The following is a 21641-nucleotide window of genomic DNA, read 5'->3' on the forward strand; positions in this document are numbered from 1 at the left end:
TTCTTCTTTAAATTTTGGTGATTTATTAATCACTATGATTGGCTTTCTATGTTTGCGCCCACAAACTAGCACTTTTCATTTTTACAGCTTGAATTTTTCTGACCCCAATCAGCAGGTTCAGTCAAACCAGAGTCAAATATCCATGAGCAATGTGTGGATGAATCATGGTCAAAACTATTTACTTTTATGATATCATTAACATATTTTAAACAACAAAATGACTGGAAAAGCCTTTGCATTAACATTAGCCGTGCCAGGGGCAGAATTGTGAAATTTCATGGATTGCAGTGGTTAGAAAAGACTCTTCAATTTGCACTCAATGCCTTGAGTGTAAAGGCATGAATAGGTCTAGCTTTAAAGCTTTCACGTATCAGAAAATATTAGTTTGCTGAGGTATTGATGAATGCATGCTAACAAAAATTGTTAAATGAGTCAATATGTTTTTTTCTGTTATTTTCAGTGATTTTAAATGCAGTTATTCCCAACCAGAGGATTATTACACAGCTATTAGAAATTTCTGACAAAGACCTCACTTTCAACTAGATGACCTGCATCAGATTAGCCTGCTTCAAAATATCAAATGAAACTAATTCAAAAGAAAAAAAAAATTCTGTTGCTTCATAATTGCACTGGATCATTAAAGTTTGCATGTGATTATGCAAACGATTCTTAAAAGAAACAAATTCTAACTTAACTATTGCAATGTTGAACATATTTTTGGCCTCAATTTCATAATTGCGCTGAAACAGACATGATAGCCTACTTTGTTCTCAGAACAAAAGGAGGTTGATTTGAAGATGGAAATACTATGCCATAGGAAACTGAATTGATGACTTGCATGAAATTGTGAGATCGCTTTCTGCTTAACCTTGTATCTTATCCCTGCAGCTTAAAGGAAATTCAGAGTGGGCAAATCGTGAATGTTGCATTAAGTCATAGAATCATACAGCACAGAAACAGGCCATTTGGCCCACTGTGTCTGTACTGACCATCAAGTATCTATTTATACAAATCCCATTTATCAGTGCTTGGTCCATAGTATACCATGCCTTAGTGATTCAGTCCATAGTATACCATGCCTTAGTGATTCAAGTGTTCATTCAGAAGCTTCTTAAATGCTGTGAGAGTGCCTGTCTATCCCAGATGATAATTAATATCTGGGTAAAAAAAAATTTCCTCAGATCCTCTTTGAACCCTTTACTCCTCAATTTAAACCTATACCCTCTGGTCTTAGACACCTCAGCCATGGAGAAACGTTACTGATCTACGACCATTTCAATGCCTTGTATAATTTTGAATACCTGGATCAGGTCATTTTCAACCTCTTCCTATCCAGTCCTTCCTCATACCTGAAACACTTCATTCCAGGCAACATCCTGGTGAATCTCCCCTGCAACCTCTCCAGTGCAATAATGTCCTACCTACAGTGTGGTGACCAGGAATGCACTCAATACTCCAGCTGTGGCCTGACCGCTGTTTTATAAAGTCGTACCAAGACCTCTGTGCTCTTATACCCCAACTAAGGATGGCCAACGACCTTTATGCTTCCTTCACCACCCTATTTACATCTGCTGCCACCTTCAGGGATCTTTGGATTTCTACACCAACATCCATTTTCTCCTCAATACTCCCGAGGGCCCTACCATTAATGGTATTTGTCCTATCCTTATTAGACTCCCAGGGTCTATTTTCCCAGGATTAGGGAATCAAGAACCAGAGGACATAGGTTTAGGGTGAGGGGGGAGAGATTTAATAGGAACCTAAGGGGCAACTTTTTCACCTAGAGGGAGGCCAGTATATGGAATGAGTTGTCAGAGCAAGTGACTGAGGCAGGTACATTAACAATATTTTAAAGACACTTGGACAGGTACATGGATAGGAAAGGTTTAGAGGGACATGAGCCAAACGCGGACAAACAGGACAAGTTTAAATCGGAATGGTTTCCCCTCTGCTTTCACTGCACTATAATACCATATGGTTCCTTTTATTTCCTTATCAAATCTTCACTGTCCCTTCACACCTAAGGTGCCATGGATTTGCTATCCTTACCTTTCACCCTCATAGGAACAAGTTGTTTGTGCACTCTCACTATTTCACTTTTAAAAGTTTCCTTCTTCCCAAATGTAGATTTACCTGCAGGTAGCTGCTCCCAGTTTACATTTAATCTGGTCTGTCATGTCAAAATTAATCAAAGTGCCTTTAATAATAAAGTTGCTTCATCAGAGATTTTCAAGTATTTCTGACAATCAAAAAGATCAGAAATATTTCTTAAGAATGAGAAATTATGGATATATTTTGCTTAATCCTTTCAGTAGGTTTGTAGGATCAAGCTGTTCTGAACAGCATTTTCTTGTGAATTGATTTAATGATGTTCAATCCAGAGTATCATGTTGACACTCATTCTTTTTTGTTACCAAGGTTACATGCAGAAACAGGTACTCAGTTCCAACAACAAAACAGCTCAGAGGCCTGGAACCAGGATATTCCAGGTTCAATCTTGGAAGGAGCTGTTTAATTCAGTAGTCAACAGGCCTTTAATATTGAGCCTTAGCCTTGGATCTCCTTTTCAGTGGCTTTTTAACACGTTAAGGTACTGAAGAATTTCTAGGCCAATTTGCTTTGAACCTGTATTAACCAGGTACTAGAAGGGAAAACGGAGATAGAAATTCTTCTGCATGATGTATCAGTTCTATGTACTATTAAGAAATTCAATCTCACACCCAATTATTAAACACGGGACAGTCCTGTGAAGGTCCTTTTTTACAAGTGTTCTGTACATATGTATAGCATACACATGGAGGCTGCGAAGCACAAGCAGTGGTGTCAAATGATAAACAACTCGCACCTTGAAACTACTTACACAAAATTCATTTGCACATTTGAAGCTTGTGGCTAGCAAAGGTCACTCATATGGAAACAGGGCTGAGGAGTCATGAACTGCTCTGGCGTATGTTAATGCTGGCCATATCTAACAAGCCCATTGGCAGTGAATCTTAGCCATTTATTTTCTGTCAGGTAAGCTCTCTATAAATAGTCTGACTTCTGTTCACTCTTAACACCACCTACCATCATCATGTGATATTGATAGGACCCCAGATCAGGTGCTGATCTTCCACTGTTGCTGGGCCCTGGCTGGATCACGTGTCCACACCCTTTGCCCAGACTCCTGATCCATTCTTAATCCCCATCCCCACAAATTACCTCATTTCCTCCATTAGTTTCACTTATTTACGTAAGGCTTCTTCTAATATGGAGAGAGATCAGGGACTATTCATCTGAACTGAAAAACTGAGAAAACAAACATGTTTTAAATTGCAGGGAGGGGTGGGCGAATGCAGCAAACTGAGGAATTGTCCATGGGAGAGTGCAGACCAAAGTCGTCTGGGCAACCTTTATTATAATCGATGGCAGTGAAAGAAAGCAGAAAAAAGAAACAAAGAAACAAAATGAAAGGGAAATATCCAAGCAAAGAAAGAGGCGGCTATCTGAAATTGTTGAACTCAGTAATGAATCCAGTTTTGAATCCAAAAGGCTGGAACACACACAGATGGAAGGTAAGGTGCTGTTCCAAAAGCTTACATTGGGCATCATTGGAGCAGTAGAGGAGACCAAAGTCATGTTCGGTTTTTGTTTCATATTTCCAGCATCTGAAGACCAAAGTTGTCTCAGCATACTTTAAATAATGGTAGTTAGAGAGAGCAATTACTCCGATTATTGCTCTTTCATTCATTGGCCTGCACTGTGATGCTTTAATAATGTGACTGAGGCATTGAAGAACTTCTAGGTCATATTATTTAAAACTGTATTACGAATCACTACAGCTAATGATTTGACCAATCTTCTTCATTTATTTTACAGCCAGCTGGCATTTCATGAAAGCCACAAATTTAAATTTCTGCTGAGTGACAAACTCGCCTACTGTGACAATGGTTAACATTTATTTCATAATTGATCACAAAGCATAGGTTTCCCATTTAATGTTAATACTGAAAGGCAGTATCCATGATGAAATTCACTGTTACTTTCAATGTGGCAGAATGACTTATGGCCAATTGAGGAAAAAGGTGTTTGGAGATCAAGATCTCATGACCTACCAGGCATAAGTGATCATCCCTCCCAAAAGCTTCTGAGACGTGAACTACTCGGGCATCTGAAGGCACTGGAAAGTTACCATCAACATTGCCTCCAATGGGAGAATAATCAAACCAATGTCAAGCTCTATTCCAGGCCAACATCCCCAGCATGGAGGCCCTAATTTCATTCAGTCAGCTATGCTGGGCAGGCTACATTGTTCATATTCCCAACAGCAGACTCACAACTGTATTCCAAACTCTGTCACAGGCAAAGTTTACAAGGCAGACCGAAGAAAAGATTGAAAGGAAGAAAACTGAAGAAAAGGAAGAAAAAAAGTTGAGCTCATAGCCTCCTTGAAGAAATGCAACATTCCCAGTGATTCCTGGGATACGCTGGTGTGTGATCTGCTAGGTACTTTTTTTGGTTTTACTTTAGAAAAAATCAACTCACTCAGACCAAAGTACAAACAAGTGACCTCCAGGTTCACACGTTTCACCTGTTTCCTAAGGCACTGAAAGATGCCTGTGCTTCATGTATCCTTTGCATTACCAATAAATATTGATATTAAAGGTGGTCACTTGTTTCAGGTTTCATTATAATATTTCTAAAGTATTTTACAGAACACCTAATCCAAAATGTATGGCTTACATTTTGCGGTCAAAGAGTCACGTAGTATCAGAATCAGGTTTATTATCACTGACGTATGACGTGAAATTTGTTGTTATGTGGCAGCAGTACAGTGCAAAGTCATAAAAATCTATAAATTACAAAAATAAATAAAGAGTGCAAATAAAAGGAATAATGAGGTAGTGTTCATGAATAGTTCAGAAATTTGATGGCGGAGGAGAAGAAGCTATTCCTGAATCACCGAGTGTGGGTCTTCAGGCTCCTGTACCTCCTCCCTGATGGTAGTTATTAGAAGAGGGCATGTCCTGGATGGTGAGGGTCCTTAATGATGGATGCTGCCTTCTTGAGGCACTGCCTCTTGAAGATGTCCTCAATGGTTTGGAGGGTGGTACCCGTGATGGAACAGGCTGAATCTATAACCCTCTGCAGCCTCTTGCGATCCCCTGCATTGGAGGCTTCGTACCAGGCTGTGATGTAACCAGTCAGAATGCTCTCCACTGTACATCTATAGAAATTTGTAAGAGTCTTTGATAACATACCAAATCTCTTCAAATTCCTGATAAAGTAGAGCCGCTGGTGTGTCTTCTTCATAATTGCCTCAACGTGTTAGGCCCAAGATAGATCCTCTGAGATGTTGACACCCAGGAATTTGAAGCTGCTCACCCTTTCCACTGCTGACCCCTCAATGAGGACTGGTGTGTGTTCTCCTGACTTCCCCTTCTTAAAGTCACTGACATTGAGCGCGAAGTTGTTGCTGTGACACCACTCAACCAGCCGATCTATCTCACTCCTGTACGCCTCCTCATCGCCATCTGAGATTCTACCAACAACAGTGGCATCATTAGCGAATTTACAGATTGCGATTGAGCTGTGCCTAACCACACAGTCATGAGTGTAGAGAGAGTAGAGCAGTGGACTAAGCACGCATCCTTGAGGTGCCCCTGTGTTGATTGTCAGTGAGGAGGAGATGTTATTGCCGATCCACACTGACCATTCTCAGGTGTCCCCAGGCATTTTCTGTTTTAAAGTTCTGATATCACTGGTTTTGTGCAGCTAAACTTTTAATTTGACAGTTAGCTAAGTTTGTAAATAAAAGTAGTTATATTCCAAATGCTGCATTTAATCTTTTTCATGCTACAAGTGAATCAAGTGCTTCCCTTTAAAGTGCACATGCTTATTCATGCAAATCCTTCCACAGCTTACCAGTCTTTTTAAAGCACCATTGAAATGCTCCCAGATGGTTGTCATATTCATGTTTTATAATCTTATGGCAAGCCAACAAAATCTTGTGTTTCTTTTGCTTCAAAGGAACTATATTAAAGAGTGGTTTTGAAAAGACAGATGAACAATTAAAGTAAGCTCTTTATTTCAAGATTGCCAAGTGACCCATTACTTTATGGCAGTATTAACTTAATTGAACTTGACTCTTAGAGGGTGGAACTGTCAACAATTATGCACTAGGAGTAAATTCAGGCTCTAATATAATTTAAGCCTCATGGGAGAACATAGTGGCATGAATGCATAAACGCATTTCCCCCTTGGAGCCAGGCCACAAATACAACCATAATTCACAGAATGGGAGGGTTACTTATGGGCTGATTCCAAATCTTCTGTATAAAATAATCCTGAGCAGATTTGAGATATGGGCTTCCACAGTACAAAATTACCAACAAGTAACACTTTACTTGCAAAAGAAAGACCATATTGCATGAATGCAAAGAAATTCAATGACTAAACATATTTTTTTACATTAAACAGCTAAAATTAAATTTTACTTCTCAGCAGTGAAAAGTCATAATGAGGTATTGTTTCATGTCATTCTGGAAATTCGACCAGGTACTTCTAGCTGTGAGTCAGGGTGAATGGGATAATGGCATTCCCTGTCCAGGTCATTTTTTTTGGAGCTTTGGAGGAGAGGTTGGACCACATTGTTACATCATTGGATAACATGAGACAACCTGGTTCCCAACAATCCTTTCCTGCAGCTTGTCTGAGTCCCAATCCTAGTCCCCACCCCCAACCCCACCAAATCCTGCAATCAACCATCAAAGCAGCCACTGAGGTCATGCTGCTACGTCCATTTTGCAGATTCATTCATGCATACTAGAATTTTAAGAAAATAAAATAAAGTGGTTTTATTGTTATGTGCAGACATAATAATTTGAGCTGAATAGAATACTTAACTCAAGATCTTCCGACATGCGAGTGCTTGATAAGGCTAGTAGAACATCCAAAACTGAAAACTCTCTATTTATCTGAACCAAGGATTTCTATCTTAATTTCCTGACTCTTTTAAACTTATGAGTCTTCAAAGTAGTGGTCAACTTTTAAAATCAGCAAGCATCAGGTACTGTGAAAAATCTGATAAGAAACAATTTGATTTAAGAAAAGCACAGGTAGAAAGTCAGGTTAGTTGAAGACAATCAATTACTCCAAACAAAAAGTCATTTTTTTATTCCAACAAAGAGGTTATCTGCAACAGAATCGCTGAAACAAAAATTTCCATTTCAGAGTCTTATATTGACTCTGAACTGAGAACTGCTTTTAACAGTACACTGTCTTAGCTATTTTCTTTGGAGAAGGTTATGGCTTCTAAACAAAGGCTAGCAAAAAATGCAATTTAAAAAAATGCTCTTTATTTTCCACATCTTATCATTATTTTCATGGCACCCAACCATTTCAGTGAAGAGATAAAATATAAAAAAAATTGAGTGTAGGAAATAAAAATATATGTTTGTACAAATTATCAGGTTTAGCACTAGATGTGGTCCAGATAAGTCTTACTGAAGACTCAAGAATTGAGACTTAAACGCTCCAAGAGTACATACTTTAGAAAAGCATTTACATCTGATATGCTGTGGAACGGGTAATATTTTTTGGACTAAGTACAAAATTGAAACAATTTCAGGCAGTAGTAAAAAGTAAAATGTTTGGCACTTACAATTTTTTATATTCAAATAGGTTTCACTCAATGAACAAGCAGTTCACAGATTAAGCTCGTCACTTTCACTAAACAGAACATTTAAAAATAAATTACTTTAATTAATTGCTATTTAAAGAGTTCATTTTGATTTCCTTATAGGGAATGCAACCTCAGTTCAACCTCACCCCAACTTTGGAGGCACATCCCAAACCCTCGTGTTAGGTCATGAACATTGTTCCTTCAAGTGTGCTTCCATAATACCCGACTTGTTATCCCTACAAGATAGGCCTGGCCTTTACTTAGGAAAGTGCAGTCCAAGGTGAGCTTCACAGTAACTAATCAATCTCCCATGGGATCGATTATTTGGTATTGACAAAGGTTTGTGGCCTTCACCAGGATCTAAAAACAGCTCTTGGTAGAGATAGGTTCCACTGGGCATATCAGTAAGAACATGTCATATATAACAAATCTCATATCAGAACCCAGTCCCTCCCATCCTATCAATCATTCTGTTTGTCTTCTTCTGTTTTCTTTTCTGCAGCAACAAGAAATATACACGATATTCAGAATCTAATAGCACCAATGACTTACAAATTACCAAGCGTAACTCATTGTTCAGGCTCAAAATTGACTTACAAATACATCCCAACACCTGGTTCTTTCACTCACTCCTACGCATTCAATAGCTTTCCATTCATTTCTTTTTCAGTTTAAGTTAATGTCCCTTCATGGATTCTTTCGTCCACAGATGGCGCAATTTATATTTCCTTTGATCAAGTTTCACTTGCTGCTCACCAATTTGCAATCTACCCTACTGAGCTTTACAGTGCAGCGGTTTCATTAGCCTAGATCTTGTGGGGAAAAGTTAAGGATTCATCAGACAACAGCCAATGTTTCCCACGTAACTCTTGGCAACCTGGGATTTTTCTGTGAAAGTGAAGGTCCTGAAGTTGGAGTCTTTTCTTGGCTGCCTTCCAAAGCTGACCTACTCATGGAGCTCAGTTTGGGTGTGCCAACCTGGACAGTCTGGGTGTGCCAACGTGAAAAGATTGAGTGTGCCAATGTGAACAGACTGGGAGTGCCGGCATGAATAGTCTGCCCCACCCTCCTGCTGCATTTGCTTCACTTCCAGATTTCCAGCAACTACAATGGCTCTTATCTCAAAGCTCCAGTACTCTTTTCTCTCTCCTCCGTCCTCAATCATTTCCCTCTGACTGCATCTTCTCCAAACAGATCAGCTGCAATCCATTACCATCCTCTCTCAGCCAACACCAATACCAGGTGCGTCATTCCGTCTCTTCGTTCCACCCTCTCTGCAACTTAAAACTGGTTGTTTGCTTACTTTTCCAGTTCTGAAGAGAAGTTGACATAGTTTCTTTCCCCATTTGTGCTATGTGACCAACTGAGTGTTTCCAGCATGTTCTGTTATTATCTAAGACTTCTGGCATCAGCATTTTTTTTTGCTTTTCTGAACTTTAGTTTCCTGTGTTGTTTTTGTTAACCTTCCTAAGATACAGGAAGAAAGGTTTTTCTTCTGTTGTCAAGCACCTTCCCCATTTTTAGTGAATGTAAGGACTTTGTACGTTCTCCCCGTGTCTGTGTGGGTTTCCTCCGGGTGCTCCGGTTTCCTCCCACATTCCAAAGACGTATGGGTTAGGAAGTTGTAGGCATGCTATGTTGGCACCGGAAGCATGGCGACACTTGTGGGCTACCCCCAGAATACTCAACACAAAAGATGCATTTCACTGTGTGTTTCGATGTACCTGTGACTAATAAAGATATCATCATCATCATCTCTGGAGCTTTCAGACAGAGTATTCTTTAGATCACCACCCTTCACTTGCATGGTAGTGTAGGGGCAGGCACAGTAGTATAGCAGTTAGCATAACACTGTTAGAGCACCAGTGACCCAGGTTCGATTCCGGTCACTGTCTGTAAGGAGTTTGTACGTTCTCCCCATGTCTGCATGGGTTTCCTCCGAGTACTCTGGTTTCCTCCCACATTCCAAAGACGTACGGGTTAAGAAATTGTGGGCATGCTAGGTTGGTGCCGGAACTGTGGCGACACATGCGGGCTGCCCCCAGAACACTCTATGCAAAAGATGCATTTCACTGTGTGTTTCGATGTACATGTGACTAATAAAGATAAAGATATCACTTGCACCTCTAGTTCCTGAAGGATCTACTCTCGGATTATAGTTGTGTAATAACCATGGCAGTAGGAGCTTGAATAGTGCCACAACTAATTTCTACAATGTTCTCTGCATAAACAACATTGGCCTTCCATGACTAAAACAAAAGTGTCAAAAATAACTCTCACTTTTGCAGCTTGCACTGCGTGATTCCAGTCTAATTTTCATCTTTCACGACTGTTACCACATTTAGTATGAAATTCTTCTTTAGAGGTGTACAAGATGATGAGAGGCATCGATCGAGTGGGCAGTCAGAGACTTTTTCCCAGGGCAAAAATGGCTAACACGAGGGGGCATAATTTTAAGGTGATTGGAGGAAGGTTTAAGGGGGATGTTAGAAGTAAATTTTTTAAACACATGGAGTGGTGGGTGCGTGGAACGCGCCGCCTGCAGAGGTGGTGGAGGCAGATACATTTGGAACATTTAAGAGACTCTTAAATAGCCACATAAATGTTAGAAAAATGGAGGGCTATGTGGGAGGGAAGGGTTAAATAGATCTTAGAGCAGGATAAAATGCTGTGGGCTGAAGGGCCTGTAATGTGCTGTAATGTTCTATGTGCTATGTTCTTTACTACTTTTCTTATTCTGCAGGTCTTTAATCCCTGCATTGAACAGGTTTTCAGATTCTAAAAACAGTTCATTCTAAGGCTCTTTCTTGGATGGGATTTCAATAAATGTTCCAGATCAGGAGTTGGAATTCACAAGCTGAAAACCATGAGTCATAACATCAAGGATCAAAGCTCTACCTCCCATCTTCAGTTCACAAACATCAATAAATTTAGAACTTTGTTGCCCTCAAACCCTGTCCCCATCAAATATCCATGGCCCACAGAATCTCTTTCACTATCTGCTTGGCTTCCTACCTATTCCTGAAATTCATCAGCCAAAATTCCATAAGTCCAGAAGACATAGGAGCAGAATTAGGCCATTCAGCCCTTCGAGTCTGCTCCGCCATTCGATCATGGCTGATTTATTTTTCCCTCTCAACCCCATCCTCCTGCCTTCTCCCCATAACCTTTGATACCCTTACTAATCAAGAACCTATCAACCTTCACTTTAAATATACCCAATGACTTGGCCTCCACAACCATATGAAGCAATGAATTCCACAGATTCACTACTCTCTGGCTAAAGAAATTCCTGCTCATCTCTGTTCTAAAGGGATGTCCTTTTATTCTGACGCTGTGCCCTCTGGTCCAAGACTCTCCCACCATTGGAAACATCCCCTCTACGTGCACTCTATCCAGTCCTTTCAATATCCGGTAGGTTTCAATGAGATGCCCCTTATCCTTCTAAACTCCAGCGAGTACAGGCCCAGAGCCATCAAAAGCTCCTCATACGTTAACCCTTTCATCCCCTGGATCACTCTCATAAACCTCCTCTGGATCCTCTCCAACGCCAGCACATCCTTCCCTAGGTATGGGGCCCAAAACTGTTCACAATACTCCAAATGTGGTTTGACCAATGCCTTGTAAAGCCTCAGCATTGCATCCTTGCTTTTATATCTGGTCCTCTCAATACGAATGTGAACATGGCATTTGCCTTCCTTCCTACCGACTCAAACTGCAAGTTAACTTTTACGGAATCCTGCACTAGGACTCCCAAGTCCCTTTGCACTTCCGATTTCTGAATTCTCTCCCCATTTAGAAAATAGTCTACACCTTTATTCCTTCTACCAAAGTGCATGACCATACACTTCCTACATTGTATTCGATCTGCCTCTTCTTTGTCTATTCTTCCAACCTGTCCAAGTCCTTCTGCAGACCCCACTTCCTCAACACTACCTTCCCCCTACCCATCTTTGTATCATCTGCAAACTTGGCCACACAACCATCAATTCCATCATCCAGATTCCCTCACTGTACCCCTCATACTTTTTATTGTGGGATTCTCTTCATTTTCTGTATGGCTGCTCTAGACTTTACTGGTTTTGGGTGTAATGCCTTAAGTTCACCTTACTGCTACTTCAGAGGAAAATTTTGGAAATATTCATCAGATCAGTCAGCATCTGTGGAGAGAGAAGCAGAGTTAATGTGCCAGATCACGCTGAAAGCCAGTTGGCGGTTCCATGCAGAAGCTGTGCTGTGTGTATCAGCATGGTCTGGACCTCAATGCTGGTGCACTGTACAGTAGAAGAAGGGTTCATCCTGGGGATCAAGAACAGGCTCATCTATCCTCTTGCTTTGCCCTTGGACTCTCCACTGCATCTAGGGGTGTTCCACAACCTGTTGGGCCAAAGGACCTTCCATGACATGATGTACTGCCTACGAATGATGTAAAAGCTGAGGAATCAGATACACACTATGCAGCATGGTTTATCAAACCAGGTCATAGATATTCACCAAGTTCAGTGAAAGTAAGTGGTTTGTTCTTTAAAATTCTGTCTTAAGTTTGTGTATATTAGTCCAATGTGATTTTATTCTCTTACATTTATGGAAATACATTTTGTTTTTAAAATATTTAAATGAGATATTCAGAAACAGTGGAAAAGGCCCTCTGACAGCATAACTATCAGAAGGGCAACAGGTTAATCAGTGGCAGGGCCTGAGTGCCCTTTGTCTGTATCTGACCAGTCACAGGCCATCCTGGGTTATGGAGAGGCCGGACAGTGTGGCCAGCAAGTGAATGCAACTGAAGGTATCATTGGAGAGGTGAATGGGCCCTCTGTTAACTTTGCTTTTCTCTCCATGGATGCTGCCTATTCTACACTGTATTTCCAGAAATTTCTGTTTCTATTTCAGGTTTTTAAGCGGCTGTGATAGTTTTGCCTTTGCTTCAAAAAGGCCATTAATAAACTGACATCTTCAACATCACCATGATCTCCTTATCTAACAGTCTCTAATTCCTCCAGTGGACCCTTCTCCCACTTGGAATGTGCTTTGAAATACTCCTCTGTGTAGGAAGTTGTGAACATAAGTTCCATTGGCACACAACAGAGCCTTACCACATAACACGGCAACAATAATATAACTTTCAGAAGATGGGCAGTGCTGAAAGCTTGACCTGAGAAGAATGGGATAGATTTCATTTGTTAATGCTTGTTGAATTCTGGGAATGTCAAATTATACCATCAAAGAAAAAACGTCATTTAGTCTTTCATGCTTGTGTTAGCCTGAAAGAGCACAAACAGCAAAGGAATTCCCTCTTGGAAGTTACTGTTGAGTCAGTTCCACCACCCTTGCAGGGAGCACTAGTTTAGATTAAAATTACACATTGCATGAAAAGGATTTTCCTCATCTCACAACTCTGATGTCACCATTTTTTCCCACGGCATTTGCTGATGTCTCTGCAAAGACACAATGTTGAATTTAGCCTGTACTGTTTTTAAAGGGGCTTGTTTTATCAGGTTGGTATCATGCCATCCAGAGATACAAGTAGAAAGTCATGGCAATCCAGAAATCTCCCAATTGTTAGCATGGACAGCATGGGCCAAAGGTTCTGTTCTTGTGCTGTGCTGTTACATGTTTTATGTTCCAGGTTCTAGGTACTCTCAGTTGACAGGGCTTCACAGTGGCAAACCAGGTTAGTGGAAATCAGTCTATGAGAGTGTTTCTTTAAATATCTACTGAGATAGAAGATATGGTTTAATAACAGGAACCAAGTATTATTTACATTTCATTGGAAGTTCTAAAAGGAAAATGTGTGATGAAAGTTAGCTTCCTCCAGTTTTTGGTTTGTAATAAAAATACATTGCATTTATGTTGTTGTTTTCACAACTTCAGAGACAATTAAATAGTTTGTTACATTGCCACTATAATCAATAGCAAGTTAGCTTAAAGTTCCACAAGCTCACTACTAAGAAGGAAGAGTGATCCCAGTTAACCAAGACTGACATTCATTGCTTTAGAATGATCCCTCTGCAATATCTTTTTGAAGTGACAACCAGTCAAGTGCAAGCATCAACAGTGAAAGTTAATATACCTAGAAATTCATCCTCCATCACTGAACATACTATACAGTCGTGTTTGCAAGTTGTAGCCTGCCTCCAAAATTCATTCCATTAAATTTTTCCACCCCATTTAATATTTGATCCACCAAAGACTAGAGAACTGCCAAATCTTCTTGTTTGGAAAGTTTCCATCCATCCATCCTTCAGTAGCTGCTGTACAAGTCCCACAAAGCCTTCTACTGCTGTACTCAAGCAATAACCAAAGAGAATTTCTATATATAAAGGGCCAGAAAACAAATGCACAAGCATGACTTTACATCATGTGCTTTTGACACCCGGGACACACCAGCCAACTTCACCTTGAAAAAAATGGCAAATCCCTGATGAAAGCTCACAGACTCCATGCAATGGGCACATCAGTAGCATCTCCATTCCTATACTTCAAATGACCATGACCTTAAAATTGAGGTGGGTCCAGAGGACAGCAGATGGATGAACATAAGAAATAGAAGCAGGAGTAGGCCATCTGGCTCGTCGAGCCTGCTCCGCCGTTCAATAAGATCGTGGCTGATCTGGCCATGGACTCAGATCCACCTACCTACCTTTTCCCCATCATCCTTATTCCCCTACCATGCAAAAATCTATCTAATTGTATCTTAAATATAGCCTCTACTGCCTCCCTGGGCAGAGAATTCCACAGATTCACTACTCTCTGGGAAAAGCAGTTTCTCCTCATCTCCGTCCTAAATCTATTCCCCCAAATCTTGAGGCTATGTCCCCTAGTTCTAGTCTTGCCTACCAGTGAATAAGACCTTCCTGCCTCTATCTTATCTACCCCTTTCATAATTTTACATGTTTGTACAAGATCCCCTCTCATTCTTCTGAATTCCAGCGAGTATAGTCCCAAGTGACTTAATCTCTCCTCAAAGGCTAACCCCCTCACCTCCGGAATCAACCTCAGGACATATTCATCCTCGACATGAATCTCCAACATAAAGCAGCACTTCCCCACCTTCTACCATTGAACCTCATATTTCTCCTTACGGTTAACCACCAAGATTTCAATCGGTAGAATGTTCATAAACATATTTCAAAGAATTTTATTTCAGATTAATAATAAAGAATCAAGGAAAGCCCAAACTAATGAGGTATAAATATGGGAGTTTTAGACACTTTGTTCAAATTGCCGAGGCTGCCACTGGAAGTGTGATCAATGCACAGAAAAATGTGCACTATCAAAAATGCTACAACAACATCAGACAAATAAGCACTGAATTCCACCTCTATATCTCACCCCCTTCTTTAAGTAGTCTTTAATATCTTCCTTTCTGATAATGACTATGAAACAACTATATTAAAGGCACTATTTAAGTGCATGCTGTTGTCGTAAATTTATAGCCCTAAAATTTTAATATTAATACAACTCATTAAAATTCCACAATTGCCAGTTGAATTGACCAGGGACTGTTTCCTGCCTGGAGCTGGTAGTAAAATTCAGCCAATACAAACAGCGCAGCACTATTTGTTCACAAGGAAAACCTTGAAGTATCCTCTGCTAAATAACAAAGGTAGAACAGATAGCAGTTGCACCACAGAGATGAACAGATACTACAAAACCAAAGAAAGAAGCAACAAATAATATGATCTAAAATTGACACCGGCATGAGGTTAAATTAAGTCATTAATAATCTAGTTTATTAATCTTTAACTGTGGTGTTCCATATTGTTTTACTCTTTCCTATGTTTTGCTTGTCTATTAGGTTGTAGAACAGTCAATCACCTAAATAAAGCATTAAATGCACTTTTCCATGCACTAGAAATGCATGTTCATCATTACAAATCTGAAAATTGACACAAGGAGAAAATCAGAGTCTCATCTATCACAAGTGAACAAATTTGGTGCAGGAAAGTGTTATAAGAAACAGAAGGGCAGATTTCATGATCATACCTCATTCATTCAGCTTCAATAAACTTCGTAGTCCCAGGTTCTTGCTAACTGTTGAGATAAACAATTCAGGCAATTAATAGCTTATCATTCTTATTTTAAAATGTCAATTTATAACAACAGTTTGCATTTGTTAAGCTCACTTCAATGCAACAAAATGTCCCAAGGCACTTAACCTGAGGAATACTGATAAAATCAATCAGCAACAGGAGTTTCCAAGACACACAACTAGGTCAAAAACATTAATTCAAAGGAGCATCTTAACAGACTAGAGAGATTAAGAGGTAGACTGTTTCAGGAGGAAATTCCGGAGTTTAGGGCCAAAGTGACTAAAAACAAGGCTTTCAATGAATGTTGTCTTTATGTATGTTAGTAAGCAGGTGGTGGCATTTTTAGAGTCATTGATGTTTATGAAGGATGGAGATTGAAAGACCAGGTTATGAACCAGCAACAAAAGAAACACACTGAGTCATGATTCAGTGTTAAAAACTATTTTATTAATCACTACTTATGATAATACAAAAAATAAAAGTAAAAACGTTAGTATGTTAGAATTCAAAAATGTTAAACCTTGAATATTAACCCTAAAAACTAAACTCTTCGTGTGTGTGTGTGGCTAAGTCCCAAACTCCAAGTCCAGAAATGGTTCTTAAAGTTCAGTTCCGCAGGCCATAAGGTGAAACATGAGCAAAGGCTTCTTCAACAACCACCGTTGTCTGAAGATAAGACGTAGATGTAGAGAAACATAGAGAGAGTAATTACGAGATCCAAATGTTCCATGATGGAACCCAAACAACACCTCAGTGTTGACTTGGTAGTGACTTCCTCACCCCGAAAAGCATCCGAATCGTGGTCGTACACACAAATACCTGTTTCCTTCTACAGGTCAGCAACAAAGTGAACTCCACTGGATTACTTCCAATTTCCATACATGGATTTCAATGGCAGACACAGTTATTGTTTCATATCCATCGATAGAGAAACTAGCAGGCTGGTGTCTCTCTCCCTCCTCTCTCTCTCTCTCTTCCTCTTCGACTTACCTCTTCGACAACATCATTACGTCCTTTATCTTCTATTGACGTAAGCACGCCACACACACACGCACTCTATCTTAAAGGGACTTTCACTGAGTCCGTAACAGCCAGTGGAAAAAAAATGCTAGAAAATAAACTCTGGAGATGGCAAAATCATCACTAAGGGAGTTCTGATATGGAAGTACAAGTAGGCAATAAGATAATGAAAATAAGCAGCCCTGGCAGGACTTGGGTTAAAATCTCTGTTCAGGATCATGCTCGACCGGCCTGGAACTTGACAATCGCAAATGGTGCAATAAGTCAGCCAATGTGTGCCTTTGGGTAGGTTTTAAAGACTTCTCATTTCATTCTGGTTTAGTGCTGCACTCTCCTGCCATTCCTTCAGTGTGATCCCTTAGAACATAGAATTCTGGAAACAACTCCAGCACCCAGATGACTGACTCATTTCTGATGGGAGGTTAGATTAGGGTGGATGCCAATGTTATTGCAAGACTGAAACAGCTTGGCTCTGGCTAGTTCTGGAGAACAAGTTTTCAGCACCATAGTTAGCATCCATCTGCATTCTTTCTCGATTTAGTTTAGTAGAAATCTTTCTGATTTGGCAAAAAGACACATTGCCTGTGTTTTCTTTTCCAGTGTCTTTATTTGGATACTTTTCTATATCAGACAGCTGGTTGAAGGTGTGTTATACATTTCTGCAGTGAGGTTTTCAGCCTGTTAAAACAGTCCACTTTAGAGCCTTTATCTTCACGACCGTTCCTGAAGCATTTCAGCTTTCTTAGAGCTGAACTTTGGGTACTTTAGTTAGATAAACTTGGAAATTAGGTGGAGATTTAACTGAGCACAGATGGTTAACTGTTGTCATGAAAAGCTAGACTCAGTTCATTTCTCAGACACAAGGTCAACTTGAGAAAAATAAAACGTACTATTTGGCGTTCACCTAATCTTCTTTAATATACAGATTTTTAAATGACCACCTTTAGTTCTTCAGGCTGAATCATTCCATTAACTCACAATGTGAAGGACGTAAGAAGCAGCTCAGTTTTTCTCTGATGCATCATTACTGAAAGCAAGGAATAATATATTCTTTCTTATTATCTGCCCCTTTCGTCAAATGAAATGATTCAAAGAATTTGTCATGAAATAATCCTCTGTGATGTAGTTCAGCTCTTTGGAAGTGGTTGAGGTGAGATCTAGCTAGAATGTTTTGTGGGATAGGAAAAGGAGCATTCCTGTTGGAAAACTGGAAGACAAGAATAGCTGTTTACAGAGACCAAAAACAATCCTCTCACTCTTTGGCTCTTGCATCCTTCCAATTCGTTACACTTAGGGAAAAATACTCATGTGTCAAACTGACAAGAAGAATATGAAAGAATCATTTATGCTTTCAAGTGTGGGTAGCGCTTTTAAGCAATACATTTATATTCTCATCCTTGTGATTTCTTCCTTAAAATTACACAGGCTGTTATTTGCATAACCAATCTGTCAACAAACATCCCACTCTCTGCTCTCAGTGGAAATCATGTGCTCTAATGCTGAGACTAGAAGATGGAAATCATCTCAGGAAGAGAAGGATAAGTTCAAGGAAGCTCTTATGATACAAACAAATACTACTGGGGCTAATTAGCTTTTTTATTTTAGCAGATTTTCATTTGATTTCTTTCTATGGCAGAAAATAATTTAACTATATCTTCATTTTCTTTCACTACATTTAAAAGTAAGTCTGCAGCTTCTGGTGCTTAAATGTGTACATTTGGCTGAGATTTTCTGAGCACTAAGTTTTAAGTTATGGGATTCAAATGTGTTCATTACTTGAGCCGTGATTAGCACACTTGCATAAATGCTAAGTGTGTGACTGTGAAGAAAATCATATTACAATTAGTGTTAGGTTGTGATTAATGGAGAGTTTTGGTGGTTCATTGAGAGGGATGCAGTAAATTGAGCAGTGGCTGAAGATAGTAATGCAGTTGGTAGAATTTTCTTTTACCAAAATAAACTTTATTCATAATAAAAGACAAACTATATACAATAATAAAACAGTGCAAACCTTTACATTCGTGTACAGATCAATTATTAGTGTTACTTTTTATATAAACCACAGCACCGATGCCACTCGTGTGGCTCCCTGGGGTGATATCCCAATCTCGTGCTTGCAATCTTTAAGGGCCTTCCTCACCTGACCCCACCCCTCCCTTTTCTGTGGCAGAAGAACCCTAAACTGTCATCCTTCTCCACCGAGCCCTTGCATTGGCTGCACCCAGCTTCAGTGCGTCCCTCAGCACGTACTCCTGCAGCCTGGAATGTGCCAGTCGGCAGCATTCCCCTACGGACATCTTGCAGTGCTGGGAGACCAACAAGTTTCGGGCAGCCCAAAGGACGCCTTTCACCTAGTTGAAGACCTTCCAGTAGCAGTTGATGTCTGTCTCTGTGTCCCTGGGAACAGCCCGTAGATCAGAGAATCCTCTGTTACGCAGCTGCTGGGGACGAACCGTGACAAGGACCCTTGCATCTTTCGCCACACCCTCCTCACAAACCCACAGCCCGCAAAGAGGTGGGCGACTGTATCGTCCCCAGCGCAGTCCTCCCAGGGACAGCGCGTGCTGGGACTGATGTTCTGACCATGCAGGAAGGATCTGACTGGGAGGGCCCCTCTCACCGCCAGCCAAGCGAGGTCTTGGTGCTTGTTGGTGAGTTCTGATAATGAGGCATTCTGCCAGATGGTCTGGACAGTCTGCTCAGGGCACCACCCCACGGTATCCATTGAGTCCCTCTCCCGCAGTGTCTGCAGGATGTTCCGTGCTGACCACTGCCTGATGGACTTGTGGTCGAAGGTGTTGTTCTGGAAGAACTTTTCCATGAAGGACAGGTTGGGCGGCAACGTCCAGCTGACTGGGACATTGTGTGGCCACAGGGCCAGGCCCATCCTTCACAACAGCCGGGACAGGTAGAACCTCGGTACGTAGTGACAGTTGGTGCCCATGTACTTGGGTTCCACGCACAGCCTGATGCAGCCACAGACGAAGGTGGTCATCAGCATGAGGGCGACACTGGGGACACCTTTACCCCCATTGTCCAGGGACTTGTGCATGGTGACCCATCGGACCCACTCCATCTTGGAGCTCCAGATGAACCGGAAGACGGCACAGGTGATTTCCAAGCCAGAGGAGCTAGGAACAGGCCACTCCTGCACCAAGTACAGCGGCCCTGAGAGCACCTCACACCTGATGACCAAGTTCTTCCCAGTTATCAATAGGGAGCGCCGTTCCCACAGTCCCAGTTTCTGCTTCACCTTCCCAATCCGCTCCCGCCAATTTTTGTCACACGTCCCAGCTCCTCTGAACCAGATACCCAGCACCTTCAGAGAGTCAAGCCTGATGGTGAAGGGGATGTTGGATCAGTCAGGCCAGTTGCCAAAGAGCACGGCCTCGCTCTTTGCGCAGTTGATTCTGGCCCCTGATGCCAACTCAAACTGGTCGCAGATGCTGATCAATCTGTGAACTGACCTTGGGTCCCAGCAGAAGTTGGTGACATCATCCATGTACAGGGAGGTTTACACCTGGGTGCCCCCGCTGCCTGGCAACGTCACCCCTCTGATGCTCTCATCCTTCCTGATGGATTTGGCAAAGGGTTCTATACAGCACACAAGACAGGAGAGAGAGGGCAGCCCTGCCTGACTCCAGACTTGATGGGGAAGCTATCTGTTTCCCACTCATTGATTTGGACTGCGCTACAGATGTCTGTGTAGAGCAGTTGGATCCAATTCATGATTCCCTCCCCAAAGCCCATTTTGGAGGACATATCCAACATGTACGTATGTGATATATCCTGTCGAAGGCCTTCTCCTGGTCCAAGCTGACCAGGCGGGTGTTAACCCCTCTGTCCTGCATGTGGGCGATAGTATCCCTGGGCAGCACGAGGCTGTCAAAGATCTTCCTGCCAGGTACAGCACAGGTTTGGTCCGGGTGGATCACCTGTTCCAGAGCAGACTTGACCCTGTTGGCGATGGCCTTGGACAGGATCTTATAATCCACATTCAACAGTGAGATAGGACTCCAATTTCTGATGTCCACCCTCTCCCCCTCCTGTTTGTAGATGAGGGTAATGATGCCCTTGCTCATGGATTCTGACATGCTGCCAGACAGGAGCATAGCATTGTACACTTCCAGCAGGTCCAGGCCCATCCAGTACCATAGAGCCGAGTACAACTCCACCGGTAAGCCGTCGCTTCCAGGAGTTTTACTCGAATCAAAGGAACAGACGGAGCCAGTCAGTAGTTGGTTCAGACTATCCCGCTTGCTGTCATCTAAGACCTCCGTGACAGGAAGTTCTGGGAGGCGGTGCTGTCTGTAGCCTTTTGTCGTACAGACTGGCATAGAAGGATCTGTAGATCCTTAATATGTCCGTCTGCGAGGATGTTACTGTACTGTCCTCTTCCTTAAGGCTGTGAATCAGAGCTCCCACTGTGCACCTTTTGGAAGAAGAAACGTTAGCACGTCTCATCCTGCTCCACCGAGCGCACCCTGGATCGGAAGATAATCTTGGAGGATTCGGAGGCGTGGAGCTGGGCTTGCCGGCTCTTTGCCTCTCGGAGTTCCTCCCTCACATCCACCTCCCTCGACTGCAGGAGGAGGAGTTGCTGTAGGTCTGTCTGGAGTTGGCACAGTTCCCTCTGACTCTGTCTTGCTTTCTGGACCCCTCTGCGGATGAAGAACCTCTTGATGTTCTCCCTTGTCGCTTCCCACCAGTGCACAAGGGAGTCAAAGAGGGGTTTCACGGTTCTCCAACCTGCATAATCCCTTAGTTCCCCAATGCTCTCTGGGGTCAGCAGCTTGACGTTCAACTCCATGCCCCCCTGCCTGCCTTCTGGTCCTCCTGTAGGTGACAGGAGACCCGAACGAGACGGTGGTCAGAGAAGAACACTGGCGTGACGTCGGTGGATCTGACCGTGATTGGCTTTG

The 21641-nt window shown here is 41.7% G+C and overlaps 1 protein-coding gene across 1 annotated transcript in view; it reads right to left on the reverse strand.

The window, feature by feature from the left end:
• Positions 1-21641, reverse strand: part of tenm4 (teneurin transmembrane protein 4) — a 1444950-nt gene that overhangs the window by 1344157 nt on the left and 79152 nt on the right. The window contains 1 exon segment of the mRNA XM_052026216.1: positions 15653-15700. The gene's annotated coding sequence lies outside the window, so the exon portion shown is untranslated.

This window comes from Pristis pectinata, chromosome 11, assembly GCF_009764475.1.
Source record: "Pristis pectinata isolate sPriPec2 chromosome 11, sPriPec2.1.pri, whole genome shotgun sequence".
NCBI classification, from domain to species: domain Eukaryota; kingdom Metazoa; phylum Chordata; class Chondrichthyes; order Rhinopristiformes; family Pristidae; genus Pristis; species Pristis pectinata.